The sequence below is a fragment of the Euprymna scolopes genome, chromosome 35 (assembly GCF_053919585.1).
Source record: "Euprymna scolopes isolate OS-2025 chromosome 35, ASM5391958v1, whole genome shotgun sequence".
Classification (NCBI taxonomy): domain Eukaryota; kingdom Metazoa; phylum Mollusca; class Cephalopoda; order Sepiida; family Sepiolidae; genus Euprymna; species Euprymna scolopes.
This window is the reverse complement of record NC_136516.1, coordinates 21032451-21053571: the sequence shown is the minus strand read 5'-3', so window position 1 is coordinate 21053571 and position 21121 is coordinate 21032451. Positions and strand designations below refer to the sequence as shown.

General features: G+C 33.5%; 1 protein-coding gene across 2 annotated transcripts in view; it reads left to right on the top strand.

Annotated features, from left to right (window-relative positions):
* Positions 1–15053: 15053 nt before the first annotated feature.
* LOC145259732 (orexin receptor type 2-like) overlaps positions 15054–21121 on the top strand; it is a 77188-nt gene continuing 71120 nt past the window's right edge. Inside the window, exon 1 of one of the 2 annotated variants that reach the window (XM_080117430.1) lies at positions 15054–15430. The gene's annotated coding sequence lies outside the window, so the exon portion shown is untranslated. The remainder of the gene's footprint in view (positions 15431–21121) is intronic. The other variant, XM_080117431.1, reaches the window with a different exon arrangement.

Genomic DNA, 21121 nt, shown 5'->3' with positions numbered 1-21121 from the left:
AAAAAATTATGAAAATCCATCGAGTAGAAAGTTATTTAGAGTTAAAAGTAATTTTTTACGGAAAACTGGGTAAAATTGTGCTTTTTGTATATGTTTTAAAGTAGACTGTAAAGAGTTCAGAAAAAGGGGGCATAACTCAGAAAGCATATTTTATAAGTACGTCCAAAATTAATGTCCGATCCATAAAATGCATCAACAATTTGACCCCTCCTTTCATTTAAAAATTCACCTAAATTTAGGAAATCAACCAATTTCAATGAATCACAGAATATAAGGAACCCATTATTTATTTTTAATTTTAGTGAAAATGTATTATCTTTTTGTAAACAAAAACACCTTTACTATAGTTAAACTTTTAAGTAGTAAAATAAAAAAGATGCATGAATTTCTGTTTGCTTTTTTTATAAAAAATAAAATATTGTAAATGTTAAGAATTATTTTTAAAAATTAATATTTCAGGAACATCACAAAAACCCTCCAAAGTCCGTGTTAATGAAATCAATATTACTTAAAGAAAACTAAATTTCTCGATCTATCAATATTATCATTGAATTAAACATTGTTTATTTATTATTTTCACTAAAATATAATATAATTGAAAGATAATTTTGTAATTTTAATGATAACAATTCTCACAAAAATTTCAAATATCATCTTTTTTGTTATATTATAATTACAGAAATTTCCCTCTGGACCAAATTACGATAGGTTTACAATAACAGGTACCACATACAATTTTCTTATGTCTAAACTTTTACCCATCATTTTATGTAACTTTTGAATGCCGTTACAGACACATTTATTCGTTTTAATAAAATTCTATCTTACTTTCTACGAGCCACGATTGCCAAGATTTATAGTCGAAGTAGTTCGTATTTTCTCCTCTACCTGGAAAGTCCTCCCAATATCCCAGTAAGAAATGGGTAAATATGTAACCATTAAAACAATCTTGATCTGACATCCTTATTAACTGGATTAAACACTCAGACACTTATGACTAATATTGCACTTCACTATTCGAAAATATGATTTCTCCCCAATAACATTCCGCCTATTCTCATTGGCTGCGACCATGAAATTCTATTATTCCAGATTGTACACAATCATACAAAAATGAACACCGCAGCCTTTTTATCAATATGGCCGATTAATTCCACGCATTGTTTTAAATTATTTATATTTCAATATCGTCGCTTTGCTTTATTTTACAGACTGATGTTTAAAAAAACTTAACCATAACATTTACTTGAAAGTTACACATGCCATTACGCATTATTGGGATTAACATTATTTACACATTGTTATATTTAAAAAAATACGTCACAGCTTTCTTTATATCATATCCGGTTTCAGCATCCGAAATTAGCCGATGCTAAAATGAAACAGCTTTTTAAATCATTTATACTTTCTTTTCCTTTATTTTACAGACTGGTGTTTACACAAATTAGTCATAACATTTAGTTAAAAGTTACACGTGCCATTACGCATTATCTGAATTAACATTATTTTTACATTAACGTTCTACTAAATTGTACACATACTTTACACGACCATCACCGAGAAAAATATTGCGACAATATTTTTCTCGGTGATGGTCACAAAGTACGTGTTCAATTCAATAGAACGTTATAATTGAAAACTAATCCCCGACGATAAAAGTGATATTTTTTTTTTTTTAAATTTTACTTTTTTTTAATCTGAAAGTTAAGTTTGTTGATTAACGTGTAAAAAGAAAAAAATGTAAATTGTGGAATTTTCAGGGAGGAGGAGCAATTTCATAAACGTCCGCCGAACCACTTAATAAAAGAGAGTGGTAGTAGCCCCTACATAAAAGTTGCACCTAGCCTAGATTGGGGTGATTAGGCACAAAAAATATCATTATTATTTTTCACTTTCGAAATCATAAAAACTATTTCTTTTTATATAAAACACATTTTCACACACTAAGTCTGAATTACGTCCAATAATTTATGCCGCTAAAGTACGAATTTCCCCTTTATAACATTGCCTACGGATATACTTATTTATTATATATTGGCTTTAGTCTTTTGTTTTAATATAATTGTTTCTTTTTTTCTTTTCAGGGCTCCTTTTCCATACTGCTCAAATATTAACATTTTTTTTATTTTTTTTTTAGGTCTTTTTTTTTCCTTACTACCAACTACACTATTTTCTTTAAACTGACGACTTCGATAGGTTTTAGACTATGCTGAATAAGATAATCTATTTTAACTTTGGATAAGACAATTAATTTTTTAGATATAATGACATGTATTATTCACTGTAATTCATTGTACTATGCACGCGCGATAAAAAAGTGTACTTCTTTCCACGTGACACTGCCACCCACGCCCAATTTTTTTTTAGGAGGGTTATATTCTTGGAGGGCTATAGGTATGCTGACAACATATATCAAGGTTAAACTTGGGGCAAATACTTGAACAGCCCCCCTCATAAAATAAGGTGTCTATTGCGAAAACCGTTCTTACCATAGCGAGGTTGGTTGTGTCCATTATGTACGACGTGACGTGCGACGTGTATGAGGAGGTTAGGGGTGTCTATTCCGAAACCCGTTCTTGACATTAGGACGTTGGGGATTGGCCACCACCAACAACCGTAGTTTAATTTTTTACGTGGAGGAGGCATGCTTGCACCGAGCAACGCCGGTTAACGGGTCCTGCTAGTATTATAATATTTTTCTTTACGCATGATGGTGTAAACACCGTAGGAAATTTGTTATGATCCTGAAAATAAAAAGAATTAAAAAAATTGAGATCGAGGATCACTAAGAAAAATAATTTTAAAAATAGTATTGTTTTTAATAACGATTAATTTAGACAAATACGGATGGGCAAAATTGTAACAAAAATAAAAAGGAAACACACAATAATGACATCCTACCCGCCATATTCTCTTTAAGTTTTAATACATTGTTTTTGCTTATTTTTTCAATGAATAAATTGTAAATGCAATCAGTGATTTTAATTGGCTGTTTTTACACTTAAAATGTATTTTTACTTTATTTTAAAAAGAATTAATTTAATTTATTATTACAACACTTTTGAGATTGAATCGAGTCATCAGGTATGAAAGTAATATATTCTAATTAAATAAATACTTTTTATTGCAACAAATAGGAGTAACTAAATTGGTAAATTGGTACTTGTACAGTTTAATCAAGACATTAAAAAATGAAAATATCGAAAAAGGTTATATTATACGTATCCGTTATGGAATGAAAATCTCCGAAAAAAAAATTCACTTAATTTGATCGAGTAGTTTTTTTTGTTTTTTTTTTTTTGTTTTTTTTTTACAGCGGAAAACACGTTTTTTATGACAGCACGTTGAAGGCAGACATCTTGGATTTTTTTAAATTTTTGGTTGGAGTTTAAAAACGCCACGGGGAGATAACTCAATTTAAAGCGCTGACACTCCCTCCCCATCTTTAATAACTAGCTTTTCTTCCTAAAAATCGAACCTTTTGCTCGATATCATAACAAATTGTTTTTCGCTGTAAAACAAAAACTACTTGATGAAATTAAGTGAATTTTTTTTTTTCGGAGAACTTATTCCATAACGGATACGTATAATTTAAACATTTTTCGATATTTTCATTTTTTTAATGTCTTGATTAAACTGTACAAATACCACTAAATTGATTAATATTTTATAATCTTTAAAAAATAAAATAATAAAGGTATAATAATGTTTCAATTTCTCTTTAAATTTTATAACAAATTTGACTTTCTGACATTATGGGCTTCCGTAGAACTCATGCGTGACACATTTTTTTTTTTTTATCGTGCCAGATCTGTTAATGAACTCTCGCTTTAGGAGGCTTATTAAGCAATTTTTGTACAAACAAGGTATTTCTTTTATTTAATGCAACATCCTAAGGTTTTACTTTACTAATTATCTTTGAAATAGTCCCAAATAAAACGAATATTTATCTTTCAATTAATTTATTTAACTTCCAAATTTAGTTAAACTTGTCAGTTTCCAAATGTCGCCGTGAAAACATTAATCATTATAACGTTTTTCCTTGTAGAGATTAAATTTAGGCATTAATCTTTCAAATACAATCAAAAAGCAATCGGAAACCTACAAAGTAACTTACATCTAAAATTTTAAATTGGCGGAGGAGTCTGGTAGAGTTTTCAAAGGTCAAATCGTTGAATTTTGACCCCTTGACATCAAATTTCTGGCTGAAAACCAATTAAAGGATTTCCCCAAATCTCAATACCCCTTATGTCAAATCTCGAGTCTGTAGACTGAAAATTGCCAGAGTAGTTTTGTAGGGAAATGTACACACACACACAATTTCACTTATATATATATATATAATTATTTACTATAATAATTATTAAATACCTATAAACACTAGTGTCTACAGGTAGACAAATGTTTTTCGTGAAAAACAGACAAGTGGGAAACAATAGATTGAAGCTCAGACGAGCACTTGCCATGAAAATAACGATAAAGAAAACAGGCTCGCAAAATTTCTTCTATGGGAAAGAGGTTGCAGGGAAGAGAAAAGGGCATCTTCCACTAGGCTGCGCGGTCTATTTGGAACTCTGTCAAGGCAGGATAAGTGCTTCTAGAAACTCCTGCCCAGATGTGACAACAGTACTCTATCCTTGGGCATACTTTGCTCTTATACTAGTAGAGAATTGCATCAGCAGTGAGATACATACTGGAGCGGTAGAATGATCCTACCATTTTCCAGCAACGTTGGCAACGGATTTGATGTACGCGTTCCATTTCAGATCAGGAGTAAAAGTCAAACCCAGAAGCTTATCAAGACATGGAGCCTCCCCAAGACGAAAGTCAGACGGGATCAAAGCGTTGATGATGTAAAAATAAAAGCTGGTTTTAGATGCATTAATATTACGAACCACCTCTTTCCCCATTGCACCATGTGCTCAATATCAGAGGAGAGAGAATCAGAGAGAACTTAGTCGTTTATGGCCTTTGAAGTGTTGCCATAGATGGTAGTACCGTCAGCATAAATGTATATGAATGCTGTTAGGATTTGAAAGATCATTAATTTAGATCAGAAAGAGAGTTGAGCCTAGGGTGGACGCCCGAGAGATTCCAGCATTAATACTGTGAGTTCCTGATTTCTGCCCATCTTCCACTACTCTATCAGAGAAAAATGATTTAGTTCAATTGTGCTCTGAACAGAAACATTCATTTCAAACGTGCCTCTGTCTTATCAAAGAAAGTATTGTTGCTTTTATACGCCGGACCTTTCTGCTTGTTCGGTGATAAAAATTTACAAATGCTCCTGTGATGTTAGGCTGTATAAGGATGTTAACTTTGTTCAAAGTCAGACTGTTGTATTTTAAATCGGATTTTTTTTTTCGATTATCGATACTTTTCGGAGGCATTCCGATGCAAAACGTTATCTACAAACACTATCGTATAAATATGAAAGGAATACGAAACATGATCAAGTCGAAAAAAATAAAAAATAAAAATAGAATTTATCGAATTATCGAGTTTCATCGCATGTTTAATGTGGAAGAATTGTGCGACCAATTCTTTATGATAAATTAACTTATTTCTCTTGACATAAATAGACTTAAATTAAAGGTCCGCCATTTTTAATATATTTTTAAAGCACATAATGGTGGGTAATTTTAGACAAAAAAATGCATCTGCCACAATTTCTACTGGATCATTTTTCGTATTTTTCAGAATTTATACTAATTTCAATATGACATGTAAGTGCGTAGTAATGTTTTCCCATGTACTGCGTTAATTTAAAATATCACCAGTTTACACAAGCACCATTTTTTAAATATATCTCATTCCCAAAACTAAGCTATTTTAGCATATATTGTCTATGATTAAAATTTATAGTTAATAAAACTCAAATAAGCAAACATTGATTAACTCGACTTTTGAATAATAGATGTATAGTTGGTATATATGGAGGGAGATAGAGAGATTGAAAAGAGGCGTGGGAAGAGGGTGACAGAAGCGAGAATGATAGACACTGCATGAAATAAGACCGCAGTAGCGTGATAGAAACTTTGTCAGAGATTGGTCATTTAGTAAGTTAATTGAAAATTGCAGACAATTAAAACAATTAAGAAAATTTAAATCTCGCAAACAACTCAATCCCAAAACTAAAGAATATTTGAGCATTTATTTGTGCCCCTTAAAGTATATAGAAAAGAAGGTTCTCATGTATTTGTTGTCTCCCTGTTTCTACTTTTGTTTCTTATTTTTTCTTTTTCTTTTCGCTTTCGTTTCTTTTTTTTCTTCTTCTTCTTCTTCTTCTTCTTTTTTCTCGCTCACGTGTCTCTATTCCGAATTTGTAGCAGTGGGCCCATATCAGTGGACTTTAAGAAAGTAGAAACGGAGAGACAAAAAATACATGAGAACTGAGTTTCTTTTTGTTGTTTTTTTTTTAAGTTTAACCTATTTCAAACTGATACAAATATTGTACATATAATATTAAATTATTATATAAAATAATTTATTAAATTATTATGTTCGTGTTTTTTTTTGTTTTTTTTTACAAATTCATCACTACTTATTAAGGCCAAGAGGCTACTCGAGGATAAGGGTTTAAAAATGTACAGTAGACAATTGTACAATAAAATAATCGTTAGTAACGGAAGTTCGGTAAATTTGTTAACTAATATGAAACGGCCCATCAAAAACTTGTTTACGTTAGACTTGAAGACAACGATATTGTAGTCAGCTGGAAAGCAGGAAAACGGAAGACAATTCCATAGGCGTGCAGTTCTAAAAAAGAAGCTTTGTTCATGGAATCTACGATTAGGTTTAGGCACAGATAAAGAGGGGGGGATTATTGATAGTGTTTTCTTGCTAAACGGGTGTTTCTTGTGAATGTTTGGATAGGGGGGCATAGATTGGAGCTCAGTCGAGTACTTGCCATAAAAATAACGATAAAGCAGAGAAAAACTCGCAACATCTCTTCTGTGAGAAAGAGGTTGCAGGGAAGAGAAAAGGGCATCTACTACTAGGATACCCCATTAAAACACTCTTTTGATGGGATGTCTCCTAGCGGCTTCGGCTGCATGGAGACAGGGTAGTACATGTCAAGGATTCGTCACTTGACACTCAGCCCAACAGGTGAGGGGCCGGGAACCGGCCCAGCACCTGTTGGACTGAGGTACACCGCCTGGGTAATACCTAGGAGGTCCACCCTCCCAGGCCTTGCCACCGGGCTTTCCGGTGGGGCAAGTTTATTGCTTGCTGCCTGAGGCGCCCCGACCGGGGAATGCCGACGGGGTTACTCAGGCAATTTTTAAAATTGCAGGAGTGCCCCTCCTTTAGGGGAGCGTGCGGGTATCCCACTTTCCAGGCCTTGTGCCAAATATTGCCGATGTGGGCGGCATTTAAATATATACTACTAGGCTACGAAGTCTATTTTGAACTCTATCAAGGCAGAACAAGCCCTTTCTAGCAGCTCCTGCCCAGATGTGGCAACAGTGCTCCATCCTTGGACGTACCTGGCTCTTATGTAGATAGAGAATTGCATCAGCAGTGAGATATCTACTGGATCGATAGAAGGATCCGACCATTTTCCCAGAAGCCTTGGCAGCGGATTTAATATATGTGTTCCATTTCAGATCAAGGGAAAAGGTCAGGCTCAGAAGCTTGTCAAAACATGAGGCCTCCTTAAGACGAGAGCCATTTCAATTGATGCCAGATTGGGATCAGAGTGTTGATAATGTAAAGATAAAAACTTGGTTTTAGATGCATTAAAAGTAACAAGCCACCTCTTTCTATCTCACAGAAGAGATGTTGAAAACGAAATATTAATTTTTCATTAATAATTTTTTTTTTTTATTACATTTTCACCCCAAACAAAGCACATTGCCACTTTGGTGTAGGGAGCTACTATCAGGGCAGCAACTACTGGGGCACTATGTAGGGATTTGGGCAGCAAGATGTCGGTCCACGTTGCACTTGAACTTCTGCATGTCAGTACAGTTAGGGAAGCAGGAACGTGGAATAGAAGTCCAGGTGGTTTTCTTTGTTCTAATGTTGCCATTTGTTTTTTTATTTGGGGACATATTTTTATTTATTACCGCCTGCCGTCACGTGACATCACTTAAAGGAGTGTTTGGTCTCACCACCGCAGGTCGTGGTCTCGCTTAATGTAAACAAATTCTTATCACGTTGTATGAAATTTTTTTTTTAAATATCAGATTCTAATCGGTAAATTTTAAATGGATTTAATCACATGATTATTTATAATGTAACCATGTGATTGAAATTTAATTTCAATTAACCACATGTGGTCGCTTTCTTCTGAAATATTCAGCGAAAAATGGTAGGTACGAGCAAAATGAATGCCGACGCTCAAAATGTATAAACATTTTGACCCCCTCCCTTTACTTAAAAATTCACCAATAATCAGGAAATAAACCAATTTTAATGAAATTTTCAGTATTTATCAAATAATGATCGCGGAATTATTTTTTTATTTAAATCTTAGTGAAAATGTATTATTTCGTTTAAACAAAAAGTACCTTTACTAAAGTTATGGTTTTCAGTAGTAAATAAAAAAACGCAAGCATTTATTTTTGCTTTTTTTATATAAATAAAACATCGTAATTTGTAACAATAAAAAAATACAATAATTTTTACAGGAACATTACGAAAGAAGCCCCGGTGCAAGTCTATAAATAGGCCACAACAAAGCTTTTATACAATAAAAATCTGAAAAAATCTTTATGATGTACGTACTTGTCACTGCATGAAAATGTCATATTCCAAAAATTACGTAAATCGATCAAGTAGTTTTTTTTTTATTTAAGAAAATCAAATATTATCAGACGATTCATCGAAGAAAAAAACACGCGCCATGTTGTTTGAGAGATAACGCAACTAACGACCCCTGGCGGAAATATGGGTCAACAAGGGCAGTGCGTGCAGACCATCGAATATTTTATCAATCAAGTACTTTTATTTATTTATTTAAGAAAATCAATTTTTACGATTTTTAGGGATAATAAATAAATAAATTGACTTCTTTTAACAAAGAATGTGTCTTTTAATAAAGATAATGCGGAGGGCAAACAATCGACTATTTTTTTTTTTTTTTTTGAATGTCGAAAACCCTTTTTGGGTTTGTATTACTGTACACATAGATTCGAAAAAGTTGTCAAAAAACAAATATATAATAAATAAATGTTATCAAAGGCAAGATAAGTTACTTTTCTACCTAACTGGATAATTTTCTAGCGTTTTTATTTAATGTAACATGTTTATTCAGCTCGAAAAACATACAGTGTTTACCGATGTATTGGAAAATTTAAAATGGCACCCGACTCTCTTTCATACGGTAAGTTTGGGAAAAGGAGTTATAAATAAAAAAAACTAGACAAAATACTGTTAGAAAGTCGCTCAATATGTTACCGTGACATAGGCTGAAATATATTCGGTGGGTTTTTAACAGTATTTTGTATATTTTTTATTTCTAACTCCTTTTCCCAAACTTACCGTGTTCAACAGAGAAGCCGGCGCAATTTTAAATTTTCCAATACATCGGTAAATACTGTATGTATTTCGAACTGAATAAACATGTTGCATTGAATAAAAACACTAAAAAATTATTCAGTTAAGTAGAAAAGTAACTTATCTTGCCTTTGATAACATTTATTTGTTTTTTGACAACTTTTTCAAATCTATGTGTACAGTAATACAAACCCAAAGACACCTTCTCTTTATTAGAAGTCAATTTATTTATTTATTATCCCTAGAAATCGTAAAAATTGATTTTCTTAAAAAAAATAAATAAATAAATAAAATTACTTGATTGATAAAATATTCGATGGTCTGCACGCACTGCCCTTGTTGACCCATATTTCCGCCAGTGGTCGTTAGTTGCGTTATCTCTCAAACAACATGGCGCGTGTTTTTTTCTTCGATGAATCGTCTGATAATATTTGATTTTCTTAAATAAAAAAAAAACTACTTGATCGATTTACGTAATTTTTGGAATATGACATTTTCATGCAGTGACAAGTACGTACATCATAAAGATTTTTTTCAGATTTTTATTGTATAAAAGATTTGTTGTGGCCCATTTATAGACTTGCACCGAAGCCCCTAAAGTCCGTATTAATGAATTCGGTTTAACTTTATAAAAAGTGAATTCCTAGAACTAGCGATATTACCATTGAATTAAGCATTGTTTATACAATGCATGAGTTTTATAATTTCCTTGCTCGCAAGAATGTAAAACTTTCGGCGTTACATAATTTTCATATAATATTGGCCAATAATTAAAAAGAAATTAATTTACAAAGAGGAACATAGAAAAATAATTAAATTAAAAAAATGGTTTGTACGTCTGGGTAAAAAAAAGCACCCCTCCTTCCTTTTAATTGCACGACATAATTTTCTCAGACAGCTTTTTGACTGTCTCAGATTTTGGGCCTCTGTATATTCCGTATTTCCAAAAGTACGGTTTGTTGTGCTTATGCGAATGGCAAAAACACTCAGTTGTGGGGCTAATTCAGTGTTTTTTATTTAATTCGATATCTTAGGACTTTACTTTACTAATTATCTTTGGAATAGACCCAGAAAACTAATATTTATCACTAAAAGGATTTTTACAATGAATTTATTTAACCTAGTAAGCTCGCCGTGAAAACATTTTTCATAATTTTTTTTTTTTTTTTTTTTTTTTTTCGCGTGTACAAATATTTTTTTCCTTTGGGAAATTAAGTTTAGTCCTTAATCTTTCAAATACCGTCCCTGACGGTATTCCAATTATAGTACTCTAAAAACTTCAACCAGAACTAGCACCCATGCTTACAAAACTGTTTAAACGTTGTCTTAAGGAAAATTGCTTCCCATCGCCCTGGAAAATCTCATCAGTATACCCTGTATTTAAGAATTCAGGTGATCGTTCATCCTCCTCTCAGTACAGGCCAATAAGTCTCCTGTGCGTCATGAGTAAGTTACTGGAATCTGTGTTAAATAGAGAAGTAATCAACCATCTCAGCAAAAATAACCTTCTTAGTGACACACAATATGGTTTCCGTTCTGCTAGATCTACAGCAGATGTGCTTACAGTTATATCTCATAGGATTAGCGAATCTCTCGACATCGGCAACCTTTCTAGGGCAATTGCTCTTGACATATCTAAGGCCTTTGATAGGGTATGGCATAAAGGTTTACTTCACAAGATCTCCAGCTATGGTATAGCTGGAAATGTCTTCTCAATTATTAAATCATTTCTCTCTGATAGGTTCATAAGAGTAGTAGTTGATGGGCAAAAATCAGAAGTTCACAGTATAAATGCTGGAGTCCCTCAGGGGTCCATCCTGGGCCCAACTCTTTTCCTGATCTACATTAATGATCTTCCAAATCACATCCTTACATCATTCGTAGACATTTTTTGCTGACGACACTACCATCTACAGTAGCACATCTAAGACAGTAAACGACCAAGTTCTCTCCGATTCTCTCTCCTCTGATCTTGATCACGTTGTACAATGGGGAAAGGAGTGGCTGGTTACTTTTAATGCATCTAAAACCAAGGTTCTATCTTTACATCATCAACGTTCTGATCCCCATCTGGCATCAATTAAAATGAATGGCTCTCGTCTTGGGGAGGCCTCAAGTTTTGACAGGCTTCTGGCCTTGACCTTTACTCCTGATCTTAAATGGAATACGTACATCAAATCTGTTGCCAAGGCCGCTGGAAAAATGGTCGGATCCTTCTATCGATCCAGTAGATATCTCACTGCTGATGCAATTCTCTATCTATATAAGAGCCAGATACGTCCAAGGATGGAATACTGTCGCCACATATGGGCAGGAGCTGCTAGAAAAGACTTGTCCTGCCTTGATAGGGTTCAAAATAAACTTCGTGGCCTGGTGGGAGATGTCCTTTTCTCTTCGCTGCAACCTCTATCTCACAGAAGAGATGTTGAGAGTTTGTCTCTGCTTTATCGTTCTTTTCATGGAAAGTGTTTGACTGAGCTTCAATCTATGGTCCCCCCTCGCCAAACTTTCACAAGAAACACTAGACTAGCTGAAAACATTATCAATAATTTTCCCCACTCTTTATCTGTGCCTAAACCTAAACATAGATTCAATGATCAAAGCTTCTTTCTTAGAACTGAACGCTTGTGGAATTGTCTTCCGTTTTCCTGCTTTCCAGCTGTCTATAATATGGTTGCTTCAAGTCCAATGTAAACAAGTTTTTGATGAGCCGTTCCACTTAAGTTAACAAATTTACCGAACTTCCATTACTATCGATTACTATATTGTCCTTTTGACTACTCTACACTCTTTAACCCTTATCCTTGAGTGGCCTATCGCCCTTGATAAGTGGTGACGCCTATGTAAAAAAAAAATACAATCAAAAAGTTGTCGGAAACCTACAAAAAATTATGATAAATCGGTTTTCAAAACTAGGTCCCCATATTCTTCGTTTATTTTTGCCCGTACCTAAAAAATGGACATTAGCAGCAAATCGACAATTGTGGATCATCTTTTTACTATTCAGGAAATTAAAGATTCGATTAGATTCCTATTTCAGTCACCTAAATTATTTAGTGTGAAATGAGTTTAGGAATTTATATTCAAACCTAAATATTACCTTTACTTAAAAAAAATAACATTAATACACTAAGTTAGGTAAAATTTGGATAGAATGCTCTGCTTTACGGTTGTTGTAAAAATGGGACGGAAATTTAGATTTCGTTCTCTTTTACATTACGTCCAACTCATCATTCACATTCGACATGTCAACTTTTATAGGTTTTCTGGCATGCTGACAAGGTTAGGGGTGTCTATTCCGAGAGCCGTTCTTAACATGGGTAGATTGGAAAATCTGGTAGCTAAGTGTCAAATCTGCTTAAAATATTGAAAAAAAAAAAGGAAAAAAATAGAACCTTTCCCAAACATACTGGCAATAATTTGGTTTCGTCCTTCCCTTGGGTGTTTCCAATAAGGGGGATTGATTTACTAGAATTTGTATTAGAAACTGAGCACTTTTTAAAATTATTTAATTGTTGAATTTGCATTTTGGTTAAATTTGTTTGTTTGCAATCGCTAATAGCCCACTCAAAAAATTGAACAAAAGACGAAATTAAAAAGAATGGTACTCATGCAGAATTTGACCCCCCCCCCCCGGATTCCAATTATGGTTAGGGTTCGATCGACAATCACCGGATTCAATCTAGCGTTGTTCAAATGTTGAAAAACTAAATCAACATTTGATTTATTTTTTTGCATGATTTGTACATTCTCTTGAAAAAAAAATCAAACTTTTCTCTACTTTCAACTAACTATTTACAGTGTTCATATAAAGCAGTCATCTGTTCTTTTTATAATAAAAATTCCGTTTTCAAAAAGAAACGTTTGCTGGCAACTTTCTTTAAAAAAAAAAAGTGCAAGTTTTCCTGAAAAAAAAAGAAAAAGATTTTCACCTAACAATCTATAGTAAAAAACTAATCTTTTTTGTGGAAACAAAAACTTTTATTGATTAAAAAAAAATGCCAAAAATAATAAAAGTAAATAGACAATACAAAATGCAATTTTTCTGGAGGAATGTGTTCCATTTTAACTAACTGAGCCACAGCAACGCGTGGCCGAGTACAGCTAGTATATATATATATATATATATATATATATATATATATATATATATATATATATATATAGAGAGAGAGAGAGAGAGAGAGAGAGAGAGATAGATAGATAGATAGATAGATAGATAGATAGATAGATAGATAGATAGATAGATAGGGAAAAAAAGTTATCCGTTAAAACTTGTTTTCCTTAATCTTAATTGAATGGCAATTCCACTGAATTTTTTTCTAAATTAACACATTAGTTTTTTTTTTATAAAGAAAGGCCTCCTGGCAGAACCCCTAAGGGCTCCCGTATCATAGATTGAGGGTTCGGGATGAGTATGAGGGGTCGGTACTGCTGGTAGGTAAATAAATATCTACGCCGGCAGACAACACACACGCTTCGTAAAATCTCGGCTGTTTCAAATGGGCGCGTGAGATTAGATATGAACGATTCTTTCGCTGATAGAATTTAAGCGTGTTTCGACGGAGATGAGCGGGAGTGGGTGTGTTTTATTTTAAAGGGTATGGGGCAGAGGCAGTATATTAGAGATTTGGGGAAAGGTTATAAAATAATAAAAATACAACTGTACATCGAAAGAAAGAAAAAAAGAAAGAAAGAAATGAAGAAAGAAAAAAGAAAAAGGTGAGAGGAGAAAAGTAAAGGGGATAAAAAGCGAAGAAAAAAAGAAAAGAAAAAAATGTACAGAAAAAAACGGATAAAATAAGAAAATTAGGGGAAGAAAAAAAGAAAGAAAACGGAGGAGAAGGTAAGTGAAAAAAAAAAGAAAAAGTGAAGAAAAATAAGATTTTTTTCGTCTTTTGCTTTTTTTCTCTTTGATGAAGATAAAGAAGACGAAAAATAAGGATGACAAGAAAATGAGAAGAAAAAGAAAAGAAGGAGAAAAAGAAGAAAAAAAGGAGGAGGGGAAGAGATAGAGGAAAACGGAGGATGGGGTGGGGAAGAAGAAGAAAAAGGGAAAAAAGAATGGGAAGAAGTAGGAAAATAAAAAATAGGAAGAGGTTAGGAGGAGGAAAAGGGGGTAGGGAAGAAGAGAAATGCGTAGAAATAAGGGAGGATTGAGAAGAAGAAGAAGAAGAAGAAGAAGAAGAAGAAGAAGAAGAAGAAGAAGAAGAAGAAGAAGAAGAAGTGGGGAGATATGAACGAGAAGAAGAAGAAGAAGAAGAAGAAGAAGAAGAAGAAGAAGAAGAAGAAGAAGAAGAAGAAGAAGAAGAAGTGGGGAGATATGAACGAGAAGAAGAAGAAGAAGAAGAAGAAGAAGAAGAAGAAGAAGAAGAAGAAGAAGAAGAAGAAGAAGAAGAAGAAGAAGTGGGGAGATATGAACGAGAAGAAGAAGAAGAAGAAGAAGAAGAAGAAGAAGAAGAAGAAGAAGAAGAAGTGGGGAGATATGAACGAGAAGAAGAAGAAGAAGAAGAAGAAGAAGAAGAAGAAGAAGAAGAAGAAGAAGAAGAAGAAAGAAAGAAGATAGTCATAGATATGGAAGAAGTGCGCGATATACAAGAAGGATATTCAAAAGAGAGAAGAATGGATAAAGTAGACGACGCAGGCAAAGAAAAGGCCACACTAAGCGTCCGTAGAAACCGGATTGTCTAACATGAAATATTGCCTTACTGAAGAAGGGAGGAAGAGGGAGGGACAACAACTTTCTCTGTCGTCTTCTTTTCCTCTTTTGCGTTCTTCATTTCTTCTAGCGCTGTTCGACGCGCAACAAGTCACACGCAAACGTTCGGAGTTGTTTTTCCACTTTGTTAAGTCGCACTTCTGTTTGGCCACAGAAGAACGCCCGCGAGTTATGCGTCTTGTCGACAAAGTAGCTGACATGCGGAAGGTAAGTGGCTGCGTAAATTACGCGACGCATATTTTATCAGTTTTCTTATTTATTTCATGTTTGTTTCTCCCCCTTCTTTCTCTTTCTTCTCCACTCGACTCTTCTTTTATTTTTCGCGCTCCCCGCGAGGGCAAAATTAAACAAAAGATTTGTTTTTAATCTGGGTAAACTACAGTTACCTCCGGTCAGGACATTTTTTAAATAACTTTTTCCCTGTTAACTGCAGTTTGTTTGTGGTCCAGAGCAGATCTAGGAGGTCCACCCTCACAGGCTTTGTCTTCTCCCTTTGAGAAGGGGTTAGTTTATTGCTAATCGCCTGACGCGCCCTTACCGTGGAATGCCGACGGGGCTGCCCAGGCATTCTTTGCATGCCACAACGGTCCTCCTCTAGGGTAGGGCACTGGTTCTTCAATCTCACTTTCCGACCCTTGTGTCACATCTTCCCGCCAAAAATAAAAACAAAAATACGTTTTATTTGCAGTATTTATTTTCTTCGAACCTTCCAAATCTAAAAAAAATTGAGTAAATTTTTACGACGTGCCTCAGCGTATTATAAACACCCCAACCTCCCCTTGTTTTTGTTTTGTTTTTTTGTTTTTTGTTACATAGGCGTCACCACTTATCAAGGCCGATAGGCCACTCAAGGATAAGGGTTAAAGAGTGTAGTAAAGGACAATATAGTAATCGATAGTAATGGAAGTTCGGTAAATTTGTTAACTTAAGTGGAACGGCTCATCAGAAACTTGTTCACGTTGGACTTGAAGACAACCATATTATAGACAGCTGGAAAGCAGGAAAACAGAAGACAATTCCACAGGCGTGCAGTTGTTCTAAGAAAGAAGCTTTGATCATTGAATCTATGTTTAGGTTTAGGCACAGATAAAGAGTGTGGAAAATTATTGATAATGTTTTCAGCTAGTCTAGTGTTTCTTGTGAAAGTTTGGCGAGTGGGGACCATAGATTGAAGCTCAGTCAAACACTTTCCATGAAAATAACGATAAAGCAGAGACAAACTCGCAACATCTCTTCTGTGAGATAGAGGTTGCAGCGAAGAGAAAAGGACATCTCCTACCAGGCCACGAAGTCTATTTTGAACCCTATCAAGGCAGGACAAGTCTTTTCTAGCAGCTCCTACCCATATGTGGCGACAGTATTCCATCCTTGGACGTATATGGCTCTTATATAGATAGAGAATTGCATCAGCAGTGAGATATCTACTGGATCGATAGAAGGATCCGACCATTTTTCCAGCGGCCTTGGCAACAGATTTGATGTACGTATTCCATGTAAGATCAGGAGTAAAGGTCAAGCCCAGAAGAACGGCTTTCAGAATAACCCCTCCCCCAATCTCGAAAGCCGTTTTTAACATGAGTAGGTGAGGGAGATGTTTATTCCGAAAGCCGTTCTTAACATGGGGTGGTTGGGGGTATTTATACTACACTGGGACAGGTCGAAAAAAAATCAAGTTGCCTCTGCTCCTAAAAAGAGGCACTTTGGATTAGGGGGGGACGTATAATCCTGCCAGCACTTCTTGCGAAAGATAATAGACAAATCTCCCCTTCGAAACGATTTGCACCCAATAGTGGTACAATATAACCGCTTAATATTGGGTCAATTTATAGAAGGATAAAAATGGTTAAAAAAAAAAAAAAGTCGCCCTGATCATTTGATCGTTGGTATTACATAGATAGAGCGACTTAAGTAATCGCCCGTCATCCACTCGGACCCCGAAAGGAGGAGATACTACCTGAGATGGTGATCTTCCCAGACTGAACAGATGTTACTCTTTGGTTGTAATCAAAAGGCCGAATAAAAATTGGGTACTAATGCGGAATACGAATCGTGCTGAAATAATAATGTTATCATTTAGAAACCCATTCTTAACATGGACGATAATAAGGGGGGGGACGTTTTGTAAGTATTCTATACTTTCACTAGGCACCTCCAAAATTCACCACAGAATTAACCCACCCACCCCCTGTATGTAACTCAATGTAACTTTATTATAAATTAATATTATCAATATAACTTTTGTATCCTTTAAAAGAAGAAAGGCAAAATAAACTAGTAATAATTTCTTTAATTTATTTCATCGAACGAAAATGATGAAATTGCAAGACGAAAATCGTGTTTACATAATTAACGCTTTAAAATAACATTCCCATGTAGTAGGCATTCTGAACATGGAAACATACCCGTGTTTAATAAATCTAGCAAAAATCAACTAATGGTCAGATTTTCGTGAAATTTTCGATACTTATCCATTTTAGAATGAAATTACATATAAAATGCAGTTTTCACAAAATATATATAGAGAAATACTTTTTTTAGTGCGTATCCCCCCCATATTTAGTTTTTCGAAATTTGAACAAAATATATTTAAATCTATCGAAATTTCTATTTATTATGAAACATAGGAGTTCAAATAAGTAAAACATATTTATTTTTTAAAAATTTAAATACACATATTGAACAAAAAATTACCTTGAAGTTGCAATTAAAAAAATGGTATTTAATATTATTATGTTTTTTAAATAGCGTTTTTCTAATTATTATAGACTATAATCAGTTGAATTGCCAAGAAAAAGAAACTTCCTAAAAATTAATTAATTTTTAAAAGATTAAAATGATTAAAATTCCATTATTTCAAAATGTCCCGTTACAACATAGATTTTTAATTAATTGTGTTTAATTTTTTTTTTTAATATTTAGTTTTCATATGAACATGGCTCTTGTCAGCAATTCTATCGCTAGATTAAAACCGATTTGAAAATATTATTGCACAAATATTAAGCATTTTTGTAGACCCCCACTCATATTTTGTTTGTCCCTTTTTTCCAACAAAAGTATGGACACCGGTAATTAACACTCGTACACATTCAGTAAAACCGTATTTCTTATTTAATATACAAATGTTTATAATATTATTAATCGTTAAACTCTGTAAATCTTAAAACCTAACAAAATTATAACAAAAATTAATTATTTATTGCAGATTGAAGAAGATAAACAAAGTTTTTTAAAAGTCATTAAGTCGCTTCTGCTTTTCCATAGTTTGTGTAGTTAACACAAGTCTGACGCCACGGGGACATGCGCTCCATTTTTCACAATCGTTTGGAAGACCTTAACTTTCACCTAACAATTTAATAAACAAAAGATACTGTAACAAAAAAAAAATGGGTAAATTTTTACGACGTGCCCCAGCGTATTATAAACAACCCAACCTCCATATGTTAAGAACGACTTTCGGAATGCCCCCCCCCCAAGTTTTTAACATGGGATTGTTAGGGATGTCTATTCTACACTGGAGCAGGTCGTAAAAAAATACCAAAAATTGAATTTTACTTGAAAATTCTTTCTAAAAAAAATAACACTGTATCCTGCATAATAACCAACAAGTGTGTATCGTTTCGAATTGAATCGTTAAAAATAAAAAATATACTACAAACGTATTTTTTATATATAAAATGATTTTTCATATATATATATATATATATATATATATATATATATATATATATATATATATATATATAATGAATTACTGCTTTAAATAAAATCGAATATATTCATAAACGAAAAATTGTTGATATTTTATTTGCATATTAACGAGATTGGGGGGGGGTATTACTAGGTCATAAAATACGCTTAAAAATATTTTTAATTCATGCTGATTTCTTATTTATTATTACAAAGCCAATTCTCTTTCCACCTGCCATCAGCTAAAATCGAAACCAAAACATTTAGTATCTCCGCTGTGTTCTCTGTGGTTTGAGCTAACCCGACAGATAGAGAAAAAAAAGTTTTAAAATTTAGCCACTTCCAGCTATGAATTTGCGCATGCGCAAAAATAATAGAAATATGTCGGCATGTTGAAATTAACCTTTTGCATTTCAACGTGCCGACATATTTCTGTACGTGTTATTCATCTATCCAAACAAAATTTTACTCGTTATAAACCATCCTTGTTTTATGATTACTATTTTCTGTTAATTTCAGTGTTATGTGACTTGCAGTTTAAAAGTTTATCGGTTAAATATTTTCACACACAGAAACATGCACACAAGCATACATCTGCTGTTTTATTTACATATATAAGTAAATGGTTCTAATTTAGAAAAAAAAACATAAGAATACAAAAAAATGCATTAAAAAGACTTTAGCGTACGTACTCGTCACGGAACGAAGATGTCATATTCCAAATATCACGTAAATTGAATAAGTAGTTATAATTTTAACTAAGAAAATCAAATTTTTAAATGAGCAAAAGGAGGCTGTCTCGCCTCGTGATCCTGAAAAAAACCAAGGGCACATAAGTCCACAATAATTCTAACTTGCGAGTACCGATTTCACATTAATCGATTTAAATCGTTTAAAAATGATTGTATAACTACTTGATTAAATGACGTAATTTTTGGAACGTGACATTTCTGTTCCGTGACGGGTACGTACATCATAAATATTTTTCTGGAGTTTTTTCTTTTTTTTTTTTTTTAGGCTGAATTCTAAATGAAAGCCAAGTAAATTTCATTTATCCACAACCTTGGTCACGATCTACCCGTTGCTCAAATATCTTTTTTATTTTGCGTTTGTTTTTAACTTCGCCGTTTTGTACTACAGTTTTTTAATAATATTTTGTAAGTTTACGTAAACATGTTAGCTTATATTGAAGACGTTAACTCCCAAGTTTGGTGTTCATTTTTTTTTAAGACTAGTTTTTGTATGTTTTTTGTAAGGATAACATTTGTTAAGTTGTTGACTTTTGAAATTAACCCGTGCAAATGATTTGTGTGCGTCGTTTGGTATGCTATTTTCTGGCGTTAGCGATTTTGTTTGTTTGTTTGTTTGTTTGTTTGTTTGTTTGTTTGTGTGTTTGTTTTTATAGGAAGTAGCTATATTACCGTCACCGGTGAACAAGCCAAAACCTTTCCTCAGCGACATAAAATAAATATATGACGGACCTATATGAAAGTGCCCCCCCCCCAAAAAAGTGCATTTTTTTTCACCTTTAAGTTTGTTTTTTTTGACGATTATCATAGATTACAAACTTAACTATCATATTAGAAGAAAAAATTTAGATGAAAAATAAATTAATAACTTTTAAGGGAGTTCACTTTTTCGTTATAACGTTCTACTTACTCGCTCCCTGACTTAATGTACATCTTTTTACCGACGTGTCACGTGACCGGTGAGATTTTCTGTGTGTATGTAGTTCTCGTATCTATGTAACTTTGATAATTAATACAAAAAAAAAAAAAAATTTTAAATGAATAAAAAATTTAAAAAACGGCCTACTGGTTCCGTACTAGGAGACGCTTAAAATATATTTCGGGATCAGTAACAGACATTTTATTTATCTTTTATTTTTATTTTTATTTATTTATTTGTACCGTTTGCTGTACGGGATTTTAAGGAAATCTCGCTGTGACTAATTAATCACGTGACGCGTCGGTAAAAAGATGCACAGTAAATCAGGGATCACGTAAGTAGAACGTTATAACGAGAAAGTAAGCCCCTAAAAGTCATTAAATTTATTTTTTATCGAAATTTTTTCTGCTGATATAATAGTTAATCTGTAATCTTCTATATATATAAAAGCCAAACGTCTGTGTGTATGTATGTTTGTTTGTAACGCTAAAACTTTTGAAAGACGGAACCAAACCTGACAAATTTGGTATCATATCGAAGCCC